The 24,630-nt window shown below is 39.3% G+C and overlaps 1 protein-coding gene and 1 long non-coding RNA gene across 12 annotated transcripts in view; one reads left to right on the top strand and one right to left on the bottom strand.

Moving 5' to 3' along the window:
• CHRM2 (cholinergic receptor muscarinic 2) overlaps positions 1–24,630 on the bottom strand; it is a 102,330-nt gene that overhangs the window by 67,972 nt on the left and 9,728 nt on the right. The window lies entirely within an intron of this gene.
• Positions 10,871–21,850, top strand: LOC141943817 (uncharacterized). 3 transcript variants are annotated; one of them, XR_012629067.1, is made up of 6 exons: positions 10,871–10,999; positions 13,090–13,187; positions 13,867–13,961; positions 16,619–16,746; positions 21,263–21,421; positions 21,537–21,850. It is a non-coding gene; the product is annotated as an uncharacterized LOC141943817 (long non-coding RNA). The 3 variants fall into 3 exon arrangements; XR_012629066.1 differs by lacking the exon at positions 16,619–16,746; XR_012629068.1 differs by lacking the exon at positions 16,619–16,746 and having other exon boundaries at positions 21,512–21,850.

Below are 24,630 nucleotides of genomic sequence, written 5' to 3'. Positions count from 1 at the left end.
TTTCTGAAAGATTGCCAGATGCTGGATAGTCTTTCCACCTGCTAAACAAGAGTCCTTCCAACCCCAAATCACAGAATCACAGAATTGTATAGGTTGGAAAAGACCTTGAAGATCATCCAGTCCAACCATCAACCCAACATTAACAATCACATGCTTATGTCCAAGGAAGATTAGATGTTACAGCAGAGTGATGATGATTTTCCAATATGATTTCCTACCATTGCCAAATATGCAAATACAATGTCATAAACTGCTCTTTGATTCCACTGACTCTGCACTTCACTTTTGTGTCCCTAATGAGACCTCTCTTACAACCTATGGCTATTATTTTCAAGCTTTCTGACTTACCCTTTTGTCTCCTATGGTTTGGTTTTGATGTATAAATAATAAATGGTCAGCATGACAGCTATAGGAGCTTTATGAAAAGTATTAAGAAATCTTCTTCCTGTGAAGGTTAAGATAAATTAATTTCACTTAAAGAGCAAATTTCAGCTGTTTGACATTAATTAGCTTAGCTTTACAAAACCCCTGCAAGGTATTATATGAATTTTACAACATGCTATGCATTTTACAGTTGGGTATGCTGAGGTCCACAGAAAGACTAAATGCCACATTACTATTTTATGCAAACAGCTGACCAATGTGTTGATTAGATTGTGTGGTGATACACTCTTGGCAAGAGTCCTTAGCTTACTCCACCGGGGAGTGATAGCAGAACATTTTGAACAAATAGGCATCTATTTTGGAACTCATCTCTCCTACTGATTTGCAGCCTACGTTTCTTAATTTTTCAGTGCCTGTGCAAAGGCAATCCGTTTAAGCTGTGCTTATCTTTTTTATCTTTTTTTTTTTTTTTTTTTTTTTTTTTTAATGAGTGAAAGATAATGCAGAAAAAGGAAAAAAAACATCCCCAGTGATAATTGCTGGAGACTTCATGACTCACAGATATCTTCTGAGGTTATGGATACATTAGTAGAGAGGCAAACCTTGAGGAGTAGGCTTAGGATAAATTGTGCAGATGTACACAAACAAGTTGACTACACATAGAAAATCAGGCACTAGAAAGCCCCGATACCTGTAGATTGGCAGGTAGGCTGGTCATTCAATTTTCTGTGACCTGAATAATCTTTTTTTAATTTGGGGGGAGAAGAAAGCAGTAATTATTCACTATTGCTATATAATAGCAACACATGACAACATTTTCTGGTGGGTAGAGGAGATGTAGAGACTAGATTCTTCATGCATGCCCCACCAACCTGTCACAGGACAGAAGCACACACAGTCAGCTCACTCTGTAAAAGCCTGGATAGCTCAGGAAAATCTTAAGAGGAAACCTTGCACCCATTTAGGCTACTGTTCAAAAGCATAGTAAAAATTACTTTCTAATCCTCTCTTTTTGTAGAACTGTAGAAAAGGATGTTACGTTATCATTACAAGAAAACAGAATCTAACATTTAGTATTGATACATATGATACGTATTTCTAAAAATATATAAAGAAATGTCAGTGACAATTCAGTTTGGAAAAGTACACTGTATCAAGAAAGTACTACTTAAAGCAAAGAAATTATTGCTACATCTTGCAGTGCATCCCTATAAAGATGTCTCACATGGGTGTCTTTTGATTTGAAGAAATTTCTGGTTTCTACAACAGATGTGTTTGGTGTTTATTTTCTTCTGCAATATATTTCAATGAATATTGTCCCAGAGTCAAAAGATATGAGCTAAAATGGAGGGTTTTTAGGGGTGTGTATCTGCTCTTGCCACTTCCTCTTCATTTGAAATTACAAGACTGTTTGTGCCATTAACTTTAGTTGCAGCAGAGATGCTAATGATGTCACGGCAGGGGCAAATAATGAATATAAGCAGAAAGAACAAATGATCTCTTATTCCTTGCTTTCATGCACTTGCCAACAGTCATTTCAAGCAAACATATGCACAGTAATTCAAATTATGTTGATGACTTATACTCAGTTTATATAGCGAGTAGTACATTACTTCCTGAGTTGCTGTATGGAAATGTATGGGATTCTTGCTTACTAAGACATTATTCTTCAAGTAGCCCAATTGGAATATATGGACTGCTGCTGAGTAAACCCACAGAAACATGTGAGTCTGATGGGAAGAATATCTCTTCTCAGAATGAAAAAGTGTGTCAAAATCTAACTGTAAGGAAAAAAATAAATAAAAGACACATTATCTGACAGATCCACTGAATTCCTGAAAGTTTCCTACAAGGCATCAGCAGCCCTTTGATCACTTTATTGTGTAATGGCACTGTAGATTTATTGTTCTCTGTTTCATTTCCAACAGGTATGAATCTGAACAAAGTTTTACTAAAACAATTGGCATGAGAAAATTTTAAAGAATGGGGATATGGAGCTGCCATCAGATACTAGGGCAGGTGAAAAACAGAGTAAGATTAAATTTGTAGTCCTACCTTCCAATGCTCATTTTCACTTACCTCTCCTGCCTCTTTCACTGCTCTTGTAGGACTGTAAACCTATGCTTCAAAAATGCTACAGTGATGACTGGCAGCAAGATACTGTAGTACTGTGAAAAGGTAATTGATATTGCATTCAGTTACTCTCCCTTATGATATTATCACTATAACAGTAAATTTCAGTGCACCACCAGAGCAAGTTTCTTAAGAACTTCCTGACTGTCAACAACAGAGCAGACTGATAGATGTGCCAATAAAGAGCTTGCAATGTTCTTTCATGGGAATGGGATACAGAAAATATTTAGATTTGTTTCTGTTTGTGTCAAACATCCTGGCTGGGGATCTGCTCCAAGATTTCTTTAGTATACCTAATTATACATAGTAACTGCTGGCCAAATGTTCACTGTCCATCTCCACTATTACCCAGAATTTGCTGCTATGGAGAAGGGGACAAAGCTCCTTTGCAGATCTCAAAAGATAACCTAATCGCTGTGATTTCCTTTCTCCTCAGAAGGCGAAGAAGAGTTTTAAGATAGTCTATTCCTTCCAAAACCCATGAATTCTGTTAGTGGCTTTTGGTCTGGAGTACAGAGTTCAGATTTACCATTATGATGTTACAAAATATTATTGTCTGCAAAATACTAGGCCTCAGCTGTATGTTATTGCAAAGTCTTTCAGTGATTGATTTGAAGTTATGTGAAAGACATTCCTCAAAGTAGATTTTCTTTTATTCTTCACTTGTTCCTTTAAATGGTTCTGGTTTTGGGTCTTTCTCTTTTAATATTACAAGGGCTGGATAAAACTGCCTCCAGAGACCACTGGTATCACCAGCAGTTAATTACCAGCAATTGTGTTTGACTCGGAAGTCTCTTCTCTCAAATGATTATGAGCTGGATTAAAGGAGATCGAGAACTGCTACTCTAATATGACTTGGGTAATTAAATTCCAATATTTAAAATTCTACCTAGCATTGCAGTGGGATACCATACTCTATTTCCTATGCTTTGATAACGTGTAATTCTGCTAAATACTCTGAACCAGCTGATGTTTCAACCCAGAGGTGTACTGAATATGATGCAGTTGGGAGTTTTGTGTACTGAAGTCCAATCAATTGGTAGATATTTTATTACTCCCTTAAGGTGACAGATAACATGAAAATGTAAACCGTTTCCAGTAGCATCTGACTAAACATAATGGAGAATCTAACATGATTTTTGGAAGTGTTGAGCTCTAACAGCTCCAGCTGAAGGCTATGAAAGTAAGAGATTCCCAAAATCTCATAAAATCAGTCTCATAGGCCTCCCTAAAATGCTAATGAAGGCTTTCTTGTAGTTACTGCTAGTAACATGAGGGAATGCAACACAGACAAGATGAAAGCTCTGGTTAGATAGTCATTTTTATAATCACCACAGAGGTGAAAGTTCCTGGGTAGAAGTTACACATATAAAATGAAAGATCTGACAAGTCAAGGCTTTTCCTGACTATCTAATGTTACTAGTCAAAGGGACATGTCACAGAAATTGATTAGCATTTGTTTAAAATTTTTACCAGGGTGGAACCTTGGCTGAGTGAACTCCAGTAAAAAATTTCCACTAATTTCTATGGAGAACTTGATCAGGACAGATACTTGTTTTATAAAGATACAGCCCTCTCACAAGATTAAAAAAGTCCCTTATCTCTTAGAAGAGCTCTGGGAGTGTGTTTCTGCTGGTTCATTTTAATTTGGAGTAAAATGTTGTCTAATACTTCCTGTTCACAAAGGCATAAGCTGAAGTTTTGTGATGACCAGAAGCAAAAGAAGATCAACTTTGACCTCTGTGGAAACAAGATCTCACCCATGACAGCTGCTTGTGACCTGAGATTTCTACCTAATAGGCAAAGTCAGGCAGAATTTATTTGATGTGAACTGTGTACTGTGTACTACTGAACTAATGAATAGTTGCTGATGGATATTGTATCTAGAGGGCATTTCACTCTGCTGAGTCATATAGTTTTTGCAGTGTGTCAAAAATGAAATTATTCTTCTAAGGGCCAGCATTTTTCTGAAGACAAACAAAGACCAACATGCAGCTAAAATCTTTTTAAGGGACAGCACAATCCATCATTTCACTCATGATTTTGACATTATCCGATATCTTAGCAACTGACCATGCAAACTGCCTGTCCCCAAATACTGTCACATGCCCTCTTCCATCAAAAAGTTATAACCAACATGGAAATGATGAATGGTTTACTACAATTGTTTTAATTGTCTATAAAATCAAGCTGCTATCTGGCAACACTGTGGCAGAAACCAAGAGAAAAGAGAGGTCTCAAATAATTTAATCCACACTGGGCTGTGTAATTAAAAACATCATCATTGTGAAACAACTGGTCATCAGATGTATCCATAAAAGGAGAGAAGAGAATTGGATCCTGAAGAGTTTTACATAGGGCAGTATTCTAAAACATTAGCAGCCTGATAGTTATCCACAGGAAAATCAGAGGCTTCAGCCCCTAGAGGAATTTATCTGCTACCTGTTTGCACAGAGACAATCCTACTCTGGCCCATGGGTGGTCATTTCCTTTAGGGACTTAAATCAGAAAACTCTTTGAAAAAAATTCCTACCAGCTGTATCATTGCATATTGGAAACAAATAATCTGCTGGGGGTCAGCTACAAAAACTTGTCTCTTTGATGAGTTTAGCTTCTGCTGTGAGAGACACGGGATATTTAATCTTAATCAAGTGGGACAAGGAACACCCTGGTGTCTCTGGCATTTTCAAGAGAGATTATCTTTCACATTAAGATTTTTAACTCCTTGCCAGCTCACTCTGCACTGTGCTAGTCATTCGCTTAATGCCAGAGAATGAATGAACTATGTACCAAAAAATCTCAAGCACAGCACAAGCCATTTTGTGCACTAAAAGTCTGAACTTCAAAATTGAGATAGCCACATCGTATTTTAAAAAACTGCACTCTATACATTACACTATCAAAAACTTTGGCCTGGCAGAAGTAGTCCTTTTTCATAATACAGTTATAGAAATAGTGTGTTTCATAACTGTGTTTTAGATGGGACATCAATCCTCACATGTAGAGGACAATTTTTCACAGGCACATAACGGTGGTCTCAGAACAACCAGGTTTTTCACAAAGGTTCTGATCTATTAAGTATTCAACACCATCTTGTATAGAAAGACATGATCTTGCCTGAAGAGCAAGTGGCTTTAACAGTAGGATTTTGATTAATGGCTTTGGAATTTTGTTTATTATGCTACTTTTGCTTTTGTTTGTTTGTTTGCTTGCTTGTTTAACTGGGCAAACAGTCATGCCAGAAATAAATTAGTTAGAGTGAGAGGAAGGTAAGACAGCACCTATCCCTCTCTTGTGTCACAGCCTTGTGATTCTGCTGTAATGCCAAGCTCAGGAAATTAGGTTAATTTTCAGGGAGGCGTGCTGCTTTACCAGTGTCTGAAAGCTCCTAATTTCTATAAGTCTGCTATGCATCATTCATGACAGGTGGCAAAGAACACTTATTAAAGCAGAAAGAACAATCCAAGGGGCAGCCGTCCTACCCAGTAAAAATCATATGCTGCTTACTACAGAATACGTTAAATTAAAAATGGATATGTAGAACATGATGATCTTTTTTCTCATTAATGTTACGGACCAAACTAAACAGAAAATTAGACATTTATCTAAAGGGAAAGTGGCTCTTTCAAAACAGATATATCTCCAGCAGGATGTTCTCATTTAAAGATGGTCTTGTTTGGAGACTTAATTGGAAAACCAACTTTGGTTTGGTATGTTTTCTTTTGGTTTTCCTTTCCTTTTGTAATCATTTTGTCTAAAAGCTAAAAGACAGGCAGGCAGAGAAATGTCATAGTTAAAGGATAAACTGAATAAAATGGAGAAAACAAAATTACATTAAAGGGCTGTGATGTGTTGCAGGACAAAAAGAAAAAAAAACACCAACAATGGAACAAAAACCTGGAAGATGAGCTATTTATTACTTTTTGCTTTCAGAAAATGATGATTCTTCTTCCTAACAGTTGAAACATAGTTTTAGAAGAACTGATTTTTCCCAGTTAAATGGAGGGAAACCTGATTTCCTCTCTGACTACTGAAGCTCCCAAGAAAAATATCATATTTTTGGAACAGACTGCTGTTCATATCAGAGGTAACTGGGTAGAACAGCTTGGTAGAGTACAGGATATCACCGAGAAATTCAGAATGCAACTCATCTCAGTGTGCACCAACATAAAAGCCAAAGCAGATGTTCATTGCTTCTGCCACTGTCATGTTAATTCCCAAAACTGCATCGCAGTTAAGCAGTACCATGAAATATTTTGCATCTTATCAGAAAGCAGGTAATCGACAGCAAGCTACCTCATGGTAATATTCTGGAGCAAGAGACTCTTTAAAGGTATTTCAATTATTTTTGCTCTAGTGGGGCTTTTTGCTCTCCCAGACTTTAAGTAATTTTCTAGACTTTTTGTTTTATTAAACAGCAGGATAACATATCACACAGAAGCACTATTTACCAGCTGTCAGGTAATTTTGCAACATACCACAAAGCTATTCTCCTCAGTAGAGGGCTTTCTGTAAATCTATGTAGGTATATATATTGTCCACGGACCCCAGTTATCTTGTGAACTGTTTTCCTTCTGCAATCAAAAGACCAAACTACTTCCTAAATAGTTTCAGGGTAAACTGGAAGACTTGTTCCCACTATTCATGGATAAAAGGATGCTAGCTGCAAGCAATCATGGATGACAAAAAGATTTTTATTCAAACATTAACATTAACAAGGAAAATTCTCCTTCTGAAGAACACCACTAAGTGAACAGCAAGCAGGGCTTTAAGATTAATCTTTTTACTTCTCCTAAGCCTTCCAGGAGCATCTTCAGTAAAACTTGAAGAAAATCCATCCACATACGCAGAAGAAAAATGAGAAGAGAAAAGGAGAAAGAAAGAACAAGGAGCTAGGGTTTCCTTGTGTGGTTTTTTTGTTTGTTTTGCTTTTAAATCTACTTATAAACACACAGAAAAAATATCTTTTGCTGTAGAGAACATGAAGATTACAAAGGATAAAAACATAAAGACTAAAACTGTGTTCTCTTTTATTTCCAGAGCAGCCTGAGCTTTGAGAAGAATTTCTTTCCCATCTACATCTGAAGGATGCTTCTCTTGACCCCAGGGGACTGTGGCTGAGGAGAAATCACCCTCTGCCAGCTCTGCTGCAGCACATTCTGAACAGTCAGAGCATTGATCTAATCAGGCTAACATAGAGACACTCGCAGAGGCAGCATTAGGTGGGTATAATACATCTGGGCAGCCCAGAGAGCTTGGAAATACCCTGGACTCAAAAGCTCTGCTAAGGTAATATGGCACGAATGGAGCTGACACACGTATGCTCCCACTTCTATTCCAAGCACTGGCTGCTCTTCAGGGCTCATTATGAAGTGCTTAATGTAGGAGAACTTTGAAGTCCCTTTGGTTTGCAATTGCTATTCTGTCTAATTTAATGTTCATTATATTATTGCAGTTGTGGCCACTACTTGTAGGTTGTTCTCTGCATGTGTAAGGGTGGTGGGAGAAGGCAGGAAAAGGTTGTTCACCTGGCATCAGATGCCACTGAAATTATTGCTGTTACTGGTAGCTGACAGTGTGACGGAGACAGATTGCTTTTACCCTCTTCTTGTATCCAGATATTTCTAAAAGAAATACAAATGCAAGTACTCTGACAGAAACTGCCACAGCAGCATGACTTCTGCTGTACAAATGCTGGAGGGAGCCTGCTCCAAGCGCTGCAGAGATTAGTAATGTGAACGGGTTTGAGGCTGGACTCTCTTTGCCAGCATCTACCTGTGGGTATGATGGAAGGGCATGGTGTAAGGTACCGAGCTGGTGCAGCTTTACTGGAAACCAAGATATAAATTATCCTGTGATAGGTCTGTTTCAGTCACCCTGTGTGACAGGAGCTGGAATACTGAAACCCTCAATATAGGTAGAAAAAAGGAGAGCCAAAAAAAGAAAATTGAGTTTGTATTGTACTTTCAAGAGTGTACATTAAAAGTAAAATAAAAACCAAGTTCCAAATTTGTGAACCAAATCCTAGCTACTTCAGTTGGGTTTAGGATTCCCTCTGTGACACTGATTGCTTACAAAGGATTGGAGGAAAGAATTGTGCCATCTCATTCACTATGCAAAATCACTACAGGTGAACGTACATCTATAGGGAATAAGATGTGAGGTAGGAAAGTGGAGAAGAGAAAGCAGAGGCAGGGAAAAGGTGGAAAAATCCCTGTGTGTGAGTGTAAAAGAAACCTCCTGAGAAATGAAAAAGCAGAATGGAAAAGAAACATAAAACAGAAATGTAACCAAAAAAAATTAAAAAGAGGAAAAAAAAAGACAAATGCTAGTAAATTAGGTAACTTATATGACCTCCTTGTGAACCCCAAAATGTAGGCTAGTTTAAAGAAAAATGGGGTAGGGAGGAAGACAGCTGAAGAAGGAACGACTGACAGCTAAACAGAGTTTAAGAGGTAAATCAGAGTTTGGCCCCCAAGCACTGGGATGATTCCATCCCTAATCTAGTTATCTAAAAAAATGAGCATGTTTTGCTAACATCATTCATTTCCCACTCAAGTGGTTTGCCTGTGTTTTGTTGGAGTGATATAGTAGCTATCTCAAACTGTGTCTTCTTAACCCATTCCTTCACCTTTAAATTACATTCTCTATGGACAGATATTGGGAAGCATTTTGATGTTTTTATTTCTTTTCACATACATTTTTGCATACAATAAAAATAAGAAAGGTGTCAGTTACTCATTTTAGCTCAGAATGAAGAGGCATAATTAACAGGTTTGGAATCATATTTAAAAAATAATATAAGCTAGATAACTTCTGCAGAGGTATAATTTTTTATATATATGTATGGGTGACCTCCTCCAGATCCTACAATGATTTTCTTTCAGCTCCAAACAGAAAATAGATTTTGAGACTGAGTTATTTCCTGAAGAAGCAGAGTTGATTGTTTCAGGCTCTCTCCCTTCCATCTTGCTCCCACCTGCTATTCCAGAGCCAGTGAGATAGTAGAAACTGTAAAACAGCAATGTCATTAATAGGATTTTATCCTCCCCACTCCATGGGGATGCCTTTGGCTTTTGTCTAGGCAAAAAAGTGTTGTCTCAGCATTATTCTCTCCAGCTCTATGGTCTGTCCTCTCTATCTTTTGCAATGGCATGTGTTCCTGCTCGTATTGGTGTAAGCCCTCAATTCCTTTTTATTTAGTCCCATTTCTCCCCTAACTTGGTCAAAATCCCACTTTGCAGCACTCTCAGATCCCTCCACACCTCAAGTGCTTCTTGTACGTTCATGCCTGCACCAAAGTGGGCGTATCCCACAGTCTGCCAAACGGCTGCCTACCCACATGCTCCTACCAGCTTTAGTGCAAGTGATGGTTTGTCAGACTGCTCTGTTTTCTCCTGTATTCAGTGATATCTCTGTCCAAAATACATCACCTGCAGGAACCCCATTGCAGAATGTTGCTTGAGCATGTTGTTTAAATTTAGTAGCATATAAGCAGGTGTCTATACATGCTAGTGCTCGTGTGGAAAGGGAAAACCTATTGAAAGAAAATAACAACCCCAAAACACTGCCTCCTACTACAAGTGTCCATCTGGTGAAAGAAACTGAACCAGGTGACAATTTGAAGAAAATTAACCTGCGATGCAATTGCCTGGTAGTCAAAGCCCTGATATAGTTAGGCAGCCACAAACTGTGACAATACTTCATCCTACACAAGTACTTATGGTATTTATAGAAAGGCACCCTACAAGACTTTCAACAGGAAAAGTTAGAGCAATGGTTATTTACAACAAACTCGTACATACCCACTTTACCCAAACACATAGACAGTCTTACAGAAGGCACAAAACCAATATTTCTGTTCAGTTAAACATGCAAAAGTGTTTTCAGGTTCAGAAAGTGTATTTGTAGAAAATTAATGGAGTCTGTTGCAAGAAATTTTCATAGTAGCCTATTCATAAAGAAAAATAGAAAAAATTACCTATTGTATAGGAAATTGCAAGATATTTCAAATATAAATGGATCCAGTCAAATAAAATAGGTACTTGTGCTGGTTTTGGCTGGGACAGAGTTAATTTTCTTTACAGTAGCTAGTATGGGGCTATATTTTGGATTTATGCTGAATACAGTGTAAAAAATGCAGAGATGTTTTCGTTACTGTTGAACAGCACTTACACAGCTCAAGGCCTTGTCTGTTTCTCACACCACCCCACCAGCAAGCAGGCTGGGGGTGCACAAGGAGTTGGGAGGGAACACAGCTGGGACAGCTACCCCAACTGACGACAGAGATATTCCAGACCATATGACGTCATGCGCAGCCTATAAAGCTGGGGGAAGAAGAAGGAAGAGGGGGACATTCAGAGTGACGGCATCTGTCTTCCCAGGTAACCGTCTGAGCGATGGAGCCCTGCTTTCCTGGAGATGGCTGAACACCTGCCTGCCGATGGGAAGTGGTGAATGAATTCCTTGTTTGGCTTTGCTTGTGCGTGCAGCTTTTGCTTTACCTATTAAACTGTCTTTATCTCAACCCATGAGTTTTCTCACTTTTTCTGATTCTCTCCCCCATCCTGCTGGGGGGAAGTGAGCGAGTGGCTGTGTGGTGCTTAGTTTCCCACTGGGGTTAACCGTGACACTATTTTACTCAAAAAAAATAACAAGCTTTTGGGTCACAGTCTTATAATTTCATGGGCTAAATCACAGTAGCAACAAATATATTTTCATAAAATTACCATTATCTCATAAAGCATAGATGTTCTTATCCTCGTCTTCTTTGCCTCCACTAATTCGCTCTGGCACTGTATTGGGTTTCTCCACATATACCTTGCACACTGCTGAGTTGGCACTGTCATCTCTCAAAACAATATTAAGCAAAAAAGTTCAGCAATTTAAAAAATTTTGTTTAAAAACAAAAGAAATTAAAACCAAATAGTTCAATAAGCTCTTCAAAAATTGAAAAATGCACTGTTTTGAACTTCTAATGAAGAATTTTTTTTTAAATTGAGGCAGATATTTTCTACTAGAATTTTTAGCTACTAGAAATTCAAATATTTTACTGATAATTCTTTAATAAGTATATTAGAGTAATAACTTTCTTGAGTTTCTGTATTTTTTTTGCATTCATTTTTAAAAATACAAATAAATGGCAATGATTGGCAGTTTGAGCTGTTTATTTTTTATCTTCCTCTCTTATTAGGTGTTTTCTAGTGCTTATACATAAGAAATTACTATATCTGAAAAAAGATAAAGCCCCTCTGCTCTAGAATACGTCCAGTAGAAACAGTAGTAATTCTATAATATGTATACTAATAAGGAGTTTAATGCATAAAGAAACATTATAATGACTGAAAATGAAAGAGGTAGACTGAAAAAAAGTGTCTGAAATGGGAAGCTCCTTGCAACTGTGGTGTTGGGTCAGAGTCTTAAAAATTAATTAGAGTATAAAGAGAAAGGGACAAAAAGTTACCTAAAATGGTAACACTTAGTCCTAAATCTGGACATTCAGTAGAGGTAAGCATAGCTGAAATCTTCCTCTTCAATTCCATGTAGACAGTGAAAACACATCTCAGGTGAGAAATAGGTACATGAAACAGACCTGACAAATTTTTTTGACTCCCGTTGCAGCCATAATCTTTCAGTTTAGACTGGTCCATTCAGGACAATTACTGAGTCAATGACATGTTAATCTAAAGCAACACTGTGTCACTTCATTAAAGTACCAAAATAAGATCATTTTGGTCACAAACTACCTATTGTAAAACATGGCGTGAACATTTTGTCTTCCAAGACTAACTATGTACTAAAAAACATTATGATTAATGGGACTGGGGGACAAAACTTCAGCAGCGAAGTGCAGTGACACTGATGCATAACTAACCTAAACAGTTTGTTCATTACTAGCTTTTACAGTGAGCCAAAACTGAATACTAGTAGATTTTCTCATGCTTGTACATGTACACTTTACATTCTGCATTTTCTAAAAATAATAATCCCTGTGTCATGTCATTAGCAGCCCTCCTCTGAGGAGTTACAACACACAGGCAGGAAATCTGAGCTGGATCACTCCCTCACTGTTTGGAGACAGTAGCTGTTCATGCAAAGAGAGCTCCTCATTCCCAGTTAAGGAGTCCAATTCTGCAGTCCTCACTTAAACAAACCACCGTTACTCACACAAATCTCCTACCTACAGCCGAGGAACTGCTTGTGAGAGTGACAGTTTCAAAACTCTGTCAACAAGAGAAAAACACCCACTCTACCTCAGGCTAAGGACACTGAGGCTGCTTTAAAGACTGCAGCTACTCAAAAAGTATAACCCGAAGCACTTTGCTATTTACATAGCATAGGGAGAATAAGCCTTCCCAGTAATTCCTGAGCTATATTGTAAATGTTGCTACAGTTACCAGCAAATGCAACTTCTAAATAACATGCCCAGGTATACTGTGCTGGCTGTGTAAATAGCAGGTCTAAAAATTATAGCTGTTGCTAATATAAAGATCAGTTATTGTTTTACACATAGGTTTTAAAATTTAAAAAATCTTTATCCTAAAGATTTTTTTTTTCCTTTTCTTTGCCTAGAACATAAGTCAATATGAAGATCTACTCTCAATGAAGGTTCTTAGGAGAGAAAGAGCCAGCATTCAGGCAGCAACCATCTTTACATCTTTCTGCTCCAGGTATTTTTTTACTGCTCTCTTGAAATCTGAAACTCCCAATGACACGCTGTTGAAACCCTTCTCTTATCAAAAACTTTGTATTATGGAATTGCTGGGGAGAAATTTGTGGGGTTTTTTAACTGATAAGCAAATTCATGAAAGATATCTTTAAAAATTCAGTACTGGAGTATTTTGGCCCCTCATATGATTTGTTGTTAATGTCTGAACTTGACGCAGATTAAGGAAGCAGTTTACATTGAGAGTGCACTGCATGGAGGTCTCACCACAGTTTATCCTGCCTTTTGATGTGGCTGAGTTCATTTCCTCTCAGTCCAACCTCAGCATGGACATTAAGAGCTCCAATGTAGCCCCCATCTCTCTCCTACTGCTTTACAATAAAGATACCACAAGAATAAAATTATATTTTACTTGAAAAATATGAAGACCCATAAACATTATATGTGAGTACAGTGAGGAGATTTATAAAGTGGATAGATGGTATTTATTTCAGATCAAGCTCGGCATCAGTCAGGAGCTGGAAAATAAAAACAGCTTGTGACAGGCAATAACCTGTTCCAACGGTACAACGGACCTCGTAATCAAGCTGCAATCACTCTTCTGATCTCCCGCGGTCTTGTTTCTTTCTTTTCCTTCTTGAGGAACTGGCACTTCCAATCTATTCTAATTTTCCTGATTCTAGGCTTTGATTTATACTGTTCTGGCTATTGTACATCCTGTCAGAAGAAGGAGGAGTTAAGGATTCGAGGTGGAGGGAGAGGCAGCACTGACAGGAGGGTGAGTAAGAACAGAGAATAATACCAGAGATTAAGTGATTCTGATGGGTGACGTTTTAGTCTGTCTTGTTCTGTAATTATACATAACATTTTTCCTTCAGTCCTGACTGACGTGAACAAATACGAAAAAAGCTCCATGTAAAATGATGGTCCAATAATAAGAGCATGGTGTTGAATTCAGAGTTGGGACATCTGGGTTCTGGTCCCCTTGGCATCAACATGAGACTACACAGAAGCCGTTTATTCTTCCTTCTGCCTTTGTTTACTCTGATGCAGAGAAATGGATTTTTTTAAACTCTGCTTTTCTAACAAAGTGTACCATAGGAAGGGCAGACTCTTTAGAAGTGACATCTCAAATAGAATTGCTTTAACCATGCTAGCTGAGACACTTCTCTGTCTATTCAGAGGTCCCTCGTTCTCTGTGTGTATCCCACACTCTTTTTGGTCATTCTTCTATGAGTCTGAGACATTTCTGAAGCATAAGAATCTCCATGTAAGCAGAGATCACCAAAGCCCGTACCCAAGAGTACAGTAATTATACATGCTGACATGTAGTAATTATATTTCATGCTTCAAGGGAAAATCATGCACTTTGTTCAGCAATCACCACTATTTTCTTAAGTGGAAGGATACCTCTTTGAACTCTGGCTTGGTAATCAATGTAAAACTAGGCACATAAGAACTGATACCACTAGTAATTTTGATCATAAAAGGCATAACAATTAGTATACCTGGAGGTGATGCTTATTTCCATGTGACTGACCAATGCTTCTTAAAAAATGCATTACATTCCTTGGTTCAGGTTCTACCCATAGTCTGACACCTAACAGCATGCAAGTCACTGAGTAAAATATCCCTTGAAAACATTTTCAAATGAGTTGTCCTGTATTTTCAGCAAGTGTGAACAGGTTGTATGTGTGGGAGAAGAGATGTTAAGAAATGTGGGTGAGAGAGATCATGAAAGATTTTGCAGTCTTTGCTCAGACTGGACACCATTTCATTCCGTTATGACCTGGGGACCATTACTCACAGTATATAGCAGTTGATACAGCAAACATTTCTGGGGCATTTCTTCAAAGGTGATGTACTACTCAAAGTGAATAAAAGAGCAGTAGCATCTGTCCTACACTTATCAGAAGAGACAGCAGGTGGTATAAAAAAGGCAGTACTAAACCAGCAGAAATGTCATAAGACTGGAATCCCTTTGTCTGCTTTGCAGGTCCAAAGCATTCAAGAAAGGGGATGATGGAGCAGCAAGATGCTGAAGTGAAGGAAACCATGAGACAAAAATTAACTTCCCAGGGAAGCCAGACCTGTCTTGGGATCACACATTTTCCCTTGGGACATGTGCAGGCAGCCAGGATTGTACTTTTGGAGTGGACTGAACCCCGTGCTGCTACCAGGGTGGAGGAGCACAGTTTCTATTCTGTGTGGTGGCATTCTTGGTGTAATCAATGAAAACATCCCCAAAGGTAGTTTCTAGTGCTGCCCACCATTGTCCCAAAGATAGCCACAGCATGGACCTGCACTTGGCCTTCATGCCTCTTTAAAGGCACTTACCTTTCCCCTTAAAAAGACAAGTGGACAATGCAAAATAATGCCTCCTCTAGCCTTAAACTAGCATTATGTTCAGAGGTATTGAACCAAAAGATCCTTCTGCAAGCTCTCATCAAGAACAAGTTGAAATATGGAGTCAGCCACCAGAGATTCACAATAATTGTCTGATGCAGGGAAAAGGACAATAAATACAGCCCCTGCTGAACAGCCCATCCCTCTGGTTTTGTCTTTTCTTCAACATCTTTCTGGTTTGGTATATGTCCCCACAGCTATGCTGCTCCTGAGCCCTTCTTAAAGCAAAAGGGAAAAACTGTTGGCCAGCTTATCTGTCTGCCCCACTATCTAGAGCACATTCAGTTTCTGCTTATAAGTGTCAGGACATTAAATAAGAAGTAGGTAGCTATGTCATATGAGTTAAGCGAACAGTCACATGCAAAAAATACCAAATTCTCAATGCTGAACATGAAAAACTTAGAAGAATCTCTTGGCCTTGACACGATCATTGAAACTATTAATCAGACTGCTAAGCTTAGCCAGCACACTTGCAGATGAACAATTCAAAATATAGGGGGAAAATATCCAGTGGACAAATTAATGACAATTAACAGATTGTTCAGCATAGGTCATTTTATCTTCAGTGATCTGAAAGCAAAAGAAAGCATCAGCTGTCTGATGAGACCAGCGTCCAGTCACTCAGGACTGAGGGAATGTCTGTTTTCAGAAAAGCCCATCTTCACACAACTGTCTTTGAGGTTATTGGAAAGCTGAAATTTTTTCTCACATCTTTCAGGTTAATGGCAATCGATCATTCACAGCCATTTCCCTGCATAGAAGCCTACTAATTATGTCCCCATAATAACCGTTTGTGTGGCATTATGCTCCAGCACACCAGCCTGATCAGATTACTTGCTTGCAAACAAATTTCTTCACCATTACCCTGGAGAATGGCACAAGCTTATAACAACCACATGAGCAAGGCTGAGTGAGCAGGACAGCTGGCTGGAATGTAAGACAACTGTGAGGTTTTGTCCCACATATACTCTTTATATATTCTTTACCTATAACTTGACAACTTTTTGTGCCCTGTCCTCTCTTCCTTAGACTGAGAGGCCGGAGATAATATGCAGACAACTCGCACAAAAGAGACGGATTACAAACTACGATACTTCTACAATGGATGTGTGACACCAAGCAAAACAGTACTTCTACGTGTGACTGAGGCTTTTTAGGTGATCATATAACTCAAAGACTTAAACAACAGATTATCTCTTTTTGAAGAATGATGAGAATTGCGTGGTGGAAGGGAGAGGTGTATGGAAAAGAGAATAATAAGAAAGAAAGGAACTGAATGGAAGAGTCCTCTGTGTTCAGTCTACTGGATGTAGACAGAAGAGAGGAAATTTCCTCTCTCCTCTCCCCATCCTTTCCTCACTGTATCCCATCAGCTCTGGTTACCAGAGTGCTGCTTTCCATAAAATAATAAATATTTTACTTGTTTTCAGGAAAATATTGCTCCCTTCAGTTAGATATTTAATTACAGAATTGATTATTTTTTAAAAAAAAAAAAAAGTAAATGTGGAGCAACATTGGCAAAATCTATTCTTTGAAGAAACACCAAGAAAAGAATTCTTTTGATTTTCAAATTATTTCTCCAGTTAAGCTCTTCATTCCTCACTGTGTGGCAGTTAACATAATCATCTGTGTATAAATAACAGTAAGAGCAACTGCATGACATGATCTGCTCTGTGGAGAACATGAAGTATTTTTGCAGATTTTTTTTTCTTTTCCCCTTGAGGGGCTGTAGGTACTAATTGCAGCAAGCAGCAAAAGAAAAAAAAATGTATTAAATATACGTATTGTATCAAAACCCAGCTATTCATGAGCTGAGCTAGCTATGAAGGGTCTGGTCCTGCACCCTTCAGTATGCAGGACTGCAGGACTGAACCTAAAGCTGGGATGACATGTACATTATTTCCTATAGGAATGCAAACAGCTATGTCATTATTTTGTAAATTTACTTGGAGAGAGAATGCTTATCTAAGCAAAGACCAGCTCTCATTTTCCTTGCTGTGCAATTCACATCAGAGTTCAAGGAACAGTGGGAGAGCAGACAACATGCAGCCCTTCTCCCCACTGGGATGTACCCGTCACTTTAAAGCAAAGGCAGTGATGTTCCCACTTTCTAGCTTTGCAATTCTCCCCCAAAAAGGATCAACAGCCAGGTTAAGATCCTAGCAGCAACAGCAGCACTGAAAGGTAACTGGAAAGACACCTTGACTACTACAGGAGAAAATAAGTGCATCTGGGTTCTTTGTGAAATGTTGCCTCATTTTAGCACCTCTCCCCCTCCTTTCATGCATCTCTTCTAAACACCCATCAAGCCCCAGCTTGCCAAGCCCTGGTATCAGAGGAAACGTGCTGCCAGCTGACAAGGACTGGATTAGGCTTCTTCTGAGCCTGCACTTTAAGCACCCATAGGGGTTCACTGTAGAGCAGCAAGAGGTCTGGTACTCAGGGTACAAATTAATCCTTTCAGATCATGGCAGGGAAGCTCAGACTGACCAAGAGATAACAGTCTTTAAAATCCCTGTGCCTGTACACACTAGCTGAGACCATGTGCTCTTTTAGGGTCCAGGATGCAGTGAAATCAGAATGGGATGTTCACAGCCTGAGTGCCCCTACACACACACACCCGTGGCCGATTGTTGCAGCAGAGTAGAGTGGGTTAAATCAGGATAGAGGAGAGAGTTGGCATGACGACTGCAGAAGTCTTCTATGTGGCCTGTGCAATAACTAATCATTACACAGTAAAGGGTAATAATTACTTCTTAATGCTGCAGTGCAGGAACTGGCTTCATGGCAGAGCACAGTAGGCTGAAGAGATGGGGTGCTTGCCAGTGCAAGAAAAAGAAATAAATTAGTGTGAACCCTATCAAAGAGGTCTTAATAGACCTTCAAAATAAGTAAATGATTCTTCTTTATTTAGTTATTATCTCTTCTTTATGTGCTTAGCTGCAAAAAATTTCTCCCTTCCTGGCTTGTGTTTTCAGTTTTCTTCCTTCATTTATGAAGCAATAATGTGCAACAAATGAAAACTTGGTATGGAGCTCTTCTTGTGAAATAAATCAATAACAAAAAAACCCCCACACCCAGAAAACCCCAAACAAAAATGAATAGGAGAACACTCTGGGTTTTAATCCTTGTTCTTACTGCTGTGTTGCATTAACAACACTGGCAGAGGGTTAGGAAACAAGCTCAATCACAGCCTCCTCATGCCTTGAAGTAAAGGGCTGAAGACCTCCTTCTTTGCTCCATCCACCCTACCTGGAATACAAGTTAAACTGAGAGTTTTTCACCTGCTAAGACTTTCAATCAGAAGTCTCTGCTCCTCCCAGTTGAGTTCAACTCAACATAGCACCTAAAGTGTACCAGAAAATGAAATGTAGAGGATGCATTTCTCCTTTGCTGTTGTGCTGTAGGTATTTCTTGTGCTATCATCCTCAGCACATAATCAACACATCCTCCGCTGGTCTTTCTGCTGACCTGCCGTGGGGAAACTTGATGGTTCAACTCTTACTTAAACAGTCAGAGGGGGGGAAAGGGAGCGAGGGGAAGGGATTTGTTCTCATTCAAGTCACCAGCAGGAAGATTCCCTCTGAGAGAGGAAGTGGCCAGCCAGCCTGTGCCCCAGATCACACAAGAAAAGGCAATTCAGACAACCTCCAGCGGGAGTGAGTCTTCAGGAACTGCACCTTTTGTCCAAAGCAGCCAGAGCCAATACCTCTCCCTGAACAGAGCCACATTTGGCTTCTAGGTTGCCACTATGTCACCTTGTCACGGTTTCCCATAGTAGGAAAATACTGTTGTTGCTGGTTTGTGTGGCTAAGGGCCTTCTCTCTGCAACTTTGCATCCTGCCTTTCCCTCACAGCTGTCTAACCTCCCATCTAGGCTGCTGGGACAATGTTTTCTGAACCCTGGGGAAGTGTGTTCCCCTCACTGTTCCCGCACTGTTATTCTCATGCTACTAGCCTTATAGCCTTGCACCCGCACACCCCACTAGTCTTTCTGTGCTGGGTTCTCATGGGCAGTGATTGCCACTAGTACAAGAATCAGCCTTTTTTCCCCACTTTAGCTAAATTCTGATTATAGCTATAATGAAAGTTTATGCAAGGCATGTAATAAATTTCATGTGCACACAAGCAACTGGCTATGCAGCCCCTGCCCCGATCAATGTGTGCGCCAATCAACACTAATGGTAAGCAGTGACAGCTAGCTGAGGGTTTGAGCACATCCTGGTGTAAACTGTACAGTTACTGTGGAAAGAGTATTAGTGGGGGAACCAGATGCTGCACAGCACAGGATGACCAGGAGAGCTCTGGAAACCATGGTTGCCTCTCTACCCAGCTGAGTGTCACGAGCAGAGCTTTCCTTTTCCCTTCTGTCTCTTGTCTTTGTTTTATTTCCCCTGGCTTATTTTTTTCCCGGCTTATTTTTTCCCCAATTTTTCAGTTAAAGTCAACGTAGACCATCAGCTATGGACTCCACTAATAAATCTTCATGCATGTGAACCTGTCTCAACATTGCTTGTACAGACCAGCCATAGTGGGAGGGAATTTCTATTACAATAACATACATAACATATCATGTATTGGTTTATGTTGTTTATTTGGTTTACATATGTGTCATCAAATATATTGAGGAAATCACCAAAAGACTGAAATAGGTTGGGAAAAGTAAAAAAAAAATCAGATCTGGAGATAGATCAGGAGAACTGATAACTTACAGGTGAAAGACAGTGCTAAACAGCTGGGTACAGTGTCTTCCCTTTTTGCTGACAAAGCAAGGATATGTGTCTCCAAATCTAGCTTCCTTCCCTTATCTTTTCAGAATAACTTGGAGAATGTCATTGAAATATTTGTCAAGAGAAAAACTCCAACTCACTGGGGTCTGCCATAATGTTATAGGATCTACTTGCAAAGTTGCCCACTGGTTTCTAAAATCCACAAACCAGAAAAAAATGCACTGCTAATTTGTGTGGTATGGGCTTGGCTGTCCTTAGTCTTCAGTATTTTGCAGTCATCTGTATGTATATAAAATAGCTTTGAAGGGTAGCCCAAGCAGAGCTGCAGCTTTTTACAGCCTTGTGGGTAGCAAAGAAAGAAATTAGGTTCCATCTAGAATGAAGCCCACATTTTCCTTGAGATTTATTTTGCTTTGCTTTTAAAGATTTTGGCTTAGAGTTAAAAATATTGTACCTAAACTTGGATTTCTAAAGCCATAGTCAGAACACACACTAACAGCTTGATTTTTAAGCAAGCAAAGCATCCAGAAATCATTTTTACAGTTATTCAGCAGAAAAATGTGGGGGCTTCAGCTATCATGAGCTTGAAAATGTAATTTTAACACTACTGTTGTGTGGGTTTCTTAATAAACAGAAAGCTTGGCTTCTGCTCATTTCAAAGCTTTGCAATTCACCTTTAAGTTCATGCCTTTAAATTGATATGTTGTTGCAGTACAGAGCAATCCTGCATAGGTGAAAGAATGATGGTGTGATTCCCACGGGACCATGGTCATAACAGGAAAACTGACCTAGAAAGCTTTCCAGTGAACACATGTCCCACCACTTACAGACATAAAAGACATCGACAAAACAGACATCATCTTCATGGAGTATCTCTTTCATCATAAGTTCAGCTTTAGCTTTCTATTCTGTAAAGTTCGTTTTTTTTTTTTTTCTTTCCTAGGACTCACTAGTTATAAAGCTATTGTCTAAATCCTGATACAGCACATGAAATGATATAGAGCTTTGAGAAGGCTGTGATTTTGGAGCTTTCAAGTGAAAAGCAATAAGAAGGAATCATCTCTCTTTTGGCACTTGGGAGGGGCAGGTCTGCTCTAATGAGGTAAGAAATTGTATATATGCAACTGCTGAGGGAGGCTTTCTGCTGTTACATTTACAGGGATACAAAGGTCTCTCTCAATGCCTGTCACAGCCTTCCTCACTTTTGGGGTGTATAGGCTGTTTGTTCCAGTTTACTTGTTGGAAGTAGAAGACTGAATGAGAAGAGAGACTAAAGGCAGAGCTGTGACCACATTTTCCCTTTCTCAACTCACTGTTGCCCTGTAAAGGGAACACCTATAAAGAGAACACAAAAGCATTAAGCTGAAAGAGAAGTGCATCTGCAAGGAGGTTATCTCAGGCTGTTATATCAGAGTTACAATGGGGCAGGAAAGCACACTCTGTGTCTGGCATCGAGATCTGACTGGAAACCATGTGTATATTAAAATTCTCCAGCTGTTACAATGAACAAATAAAACAAAGAATCTTTGAATTTCTTTGTAGGAGGTCTTTCTGGGGAGTCAGGGGTTAATTAACAGCTTTCCAGAGTGTCTTGTGATTGTTTTGATAAGCACCTAACCAAGAAGGACAACAAATTTCTGGTGAGCAGCAAAAGTAAAACAGGCTGAGCATTGTCCAAAGAAGACGGCTACGCTGATGACTCCAAGTGAGGCTCTGAGTACAAGAGCAACTCTCCCTAAGCCAGCTCGCCCACTGTCCTCTCACAAAAGCAGCTGGTAGCAATAAGCAAGAAAAGGGAATGGGCATACAGTGATACCACCCCAGCATACTGAGGTTGAAGCAATTAGTGGTGTAGGGAGCTCCCTGTGACTTTATTTGCATCACAAAGCTTTTGGTAGTGTTTTTCTTGCAGTATTCTGTCTAGTTTGATCATTTTTACTCATTTATACCTTTGGAATCAGCAAAACATCATAGGCCACTAGGTGCCATAGCTCAACCACGCAGTGATTTTTTAAATTTGTGACTGTTAATATCCACCAGAGAGCTCTGGGTCTGATGTTGTGGAAAAAAATGAAATAGCCCCTGTCCGCCTTCTCCATCTCTTCAAGGCTGCTTAGACCTATGTGTATTCCTCATAAGTCATATCATTTCTGGGATAAGGTGTCCTAGTCTATTGAACTGTCTCTGAAAGGCAGGTAATTCTCACCATCTTTGTCACCTTCCTGTGTACCTTTCCCAGTTCCTCTGTATCATTGCAGCACTAGCATGGGCAGAACTGTTCTCAGGGTTTAAGGAGTTCTATCACGGACTGCTCCAGAGAGATGCTGCTGAGGTATCCCATGTATAGCTGCCTGTACGAGCAACACCGAGGGGTGAATAGAAAGGCTCTTACTCTCTAAAGAAGAGAAAGATCAGGTTGATGTCATAAGCTAATTTTCACATGGAGTAAAAAGCAACTGCATATTTGAAAGATAACTCTATCGTTCATTTCTTTCTATGGATGCCCAAATTTAGGTAAGGTTCCTCTGTGCAGGCTGTTATAGAAGTGCTGCCAAACACTTTAAAATCTAAAGAGGAAGGGCAGACAAAGCATGTGAGAATGCAAATGCTATTTTATACAATTTCCATGTTAGAAGCTGAGGTACAGCTTCTAACTGCTGAGCTTGTCTGAGGCCGTATCCGCAATCTGTGATGAAACTAGGAATTCAGCCCTTGTCACTATTTTCTGAAAGAACTAACAAGAAAATTGCTCCTCATCTTTTTAGTTATGTGTCATTTCCTCACCCCTCTTTGATTTTTAAGATGCATTAAAAATAATAATGTGGAATATTAATTGTCATATTTGTCATTCGAAAGAATGGCAATACTTGAGTTATCTGGGGTTTTTTAAATGAGATATTTTGCATTCCCATGTGCTTCAAAGCAGGAGATACACCGTCTCACTCTTAGCAAAAAAAAAAAAAAAAAAAAAAAAGGAAAAGAGATAGCTACAAGCTTTCTTTAGACAAAACAGACCAAATGGTTTTCTTCATCTTCTTTCTTTTTCCCTCCTTGTTTCTTTCCAATTGTATACTTCTGTTATTTTTTTTCCTTTTACTGAATCATATTGCAAAATGATTAATAACAGTGGGATATTCCTCACAGGGAACTGCTTCTGATGTCAAAACCTTTCAGTAAAGATCCCTACATTTACTCCCAGTGGATAAGATTGTGAAAATGACTTGCAGACATCAAACAGACATTTTTAATGAGAATTTAACAGTGAGCTCTTCATGTATTCTTTCCTTCAGTGGCAGCGAAGTGTGCTGGCTATCACACATGTCAAAAGCACAAGGGTAACTTGTAATGTATTACCTTCCTCCTTCTCTGCTTTTCTTTTTCAAGAGTCTTCTATGTTCAGCTAAAGTAAGAAACTTTACAACCAAGATGCCCTGTTTATATCCTCACTGATAGGGCTCAAGGTCAAACCTGAGAAGGCATGACATTGCCAGGTTAAATATAGCACCTTGTTTGGTGATAGCCTCTCCTTTCATGTCACTCATGTTCTGATAGCTTTCATCAGCTGAGAATACACTGCTAGAAAAGTGAAATTAGTGTGGGTGAAAGATGCCAGTAACGGATCAGGAGATCAGTTTGCAGCTTAGCCTAAGCATGGAAAAGCAACAGCAGAGAAGACATCTCCCTGCCAGTCCCCTTCCCCTAAAAAACAGTCTTCCTCCAACGTCCATGTTGAGCAACCGTTCTAAAGTTCAGTTAGGAGCAAATTGTCCATATGCTTGTTCCCTACCAAGCCCCTCCCCAAGGTTCCAACCACTAGCCCTCATCTGTCTTCATTCTCCACATATATATATATATTCATTTCTTGGCATGCAATATGACGTATAAAATGGAGTAAACTGAATTTCCCACCATGGCAGAATGCTGCTGGACACATAGGAAAGTGAGTCTCAGAGACAACCTTTTTTAATATATCATCTGGCCTTAGCATCAGTTGAAGTGCGAAGCACTACACTTAATCTACCACAGTAATGATAATGCAAGTCCTCAAGGACCCTAGGTAATGGAGGAGAAAAGTGTACCCTCTCTGTCCACACATGGACATTGCTCCACCCGTGTACCCTGCTCTCAGAGTTCACTAACTCTGTTTCACATGAGAAAATAGTGTTGGGACAGAGGGGAGCAAGAGGACCTTATCATTTTTTTGAACAACTCTGATGCAATATATGATCTGAGTAAGGTCATGGTATTATAAACCCTACTTTGGCAATTTTACCCTACTTAACATGGACTAAGCTGAAAACACACAGAATG

This window comes from Strix uralensis, chromosome 5, assembly GCF_047716275.1.
Source record: "Strix uralensis isolate ZFMK-TIS-50842 chromosome 5, bStrUra1, whole genome shotgun sequence".
Lineage (NCBI taxonomy): Eukaryota > Metazoa > Chordata > Aves > Strigiformes > Strigidae > Strix > Strix uralensis.
The sequence above is the reverse complement of the archived record's forward strand: the minus strand, read 5'-3'. Positions and strand labels throughout refer to the sequence as shown.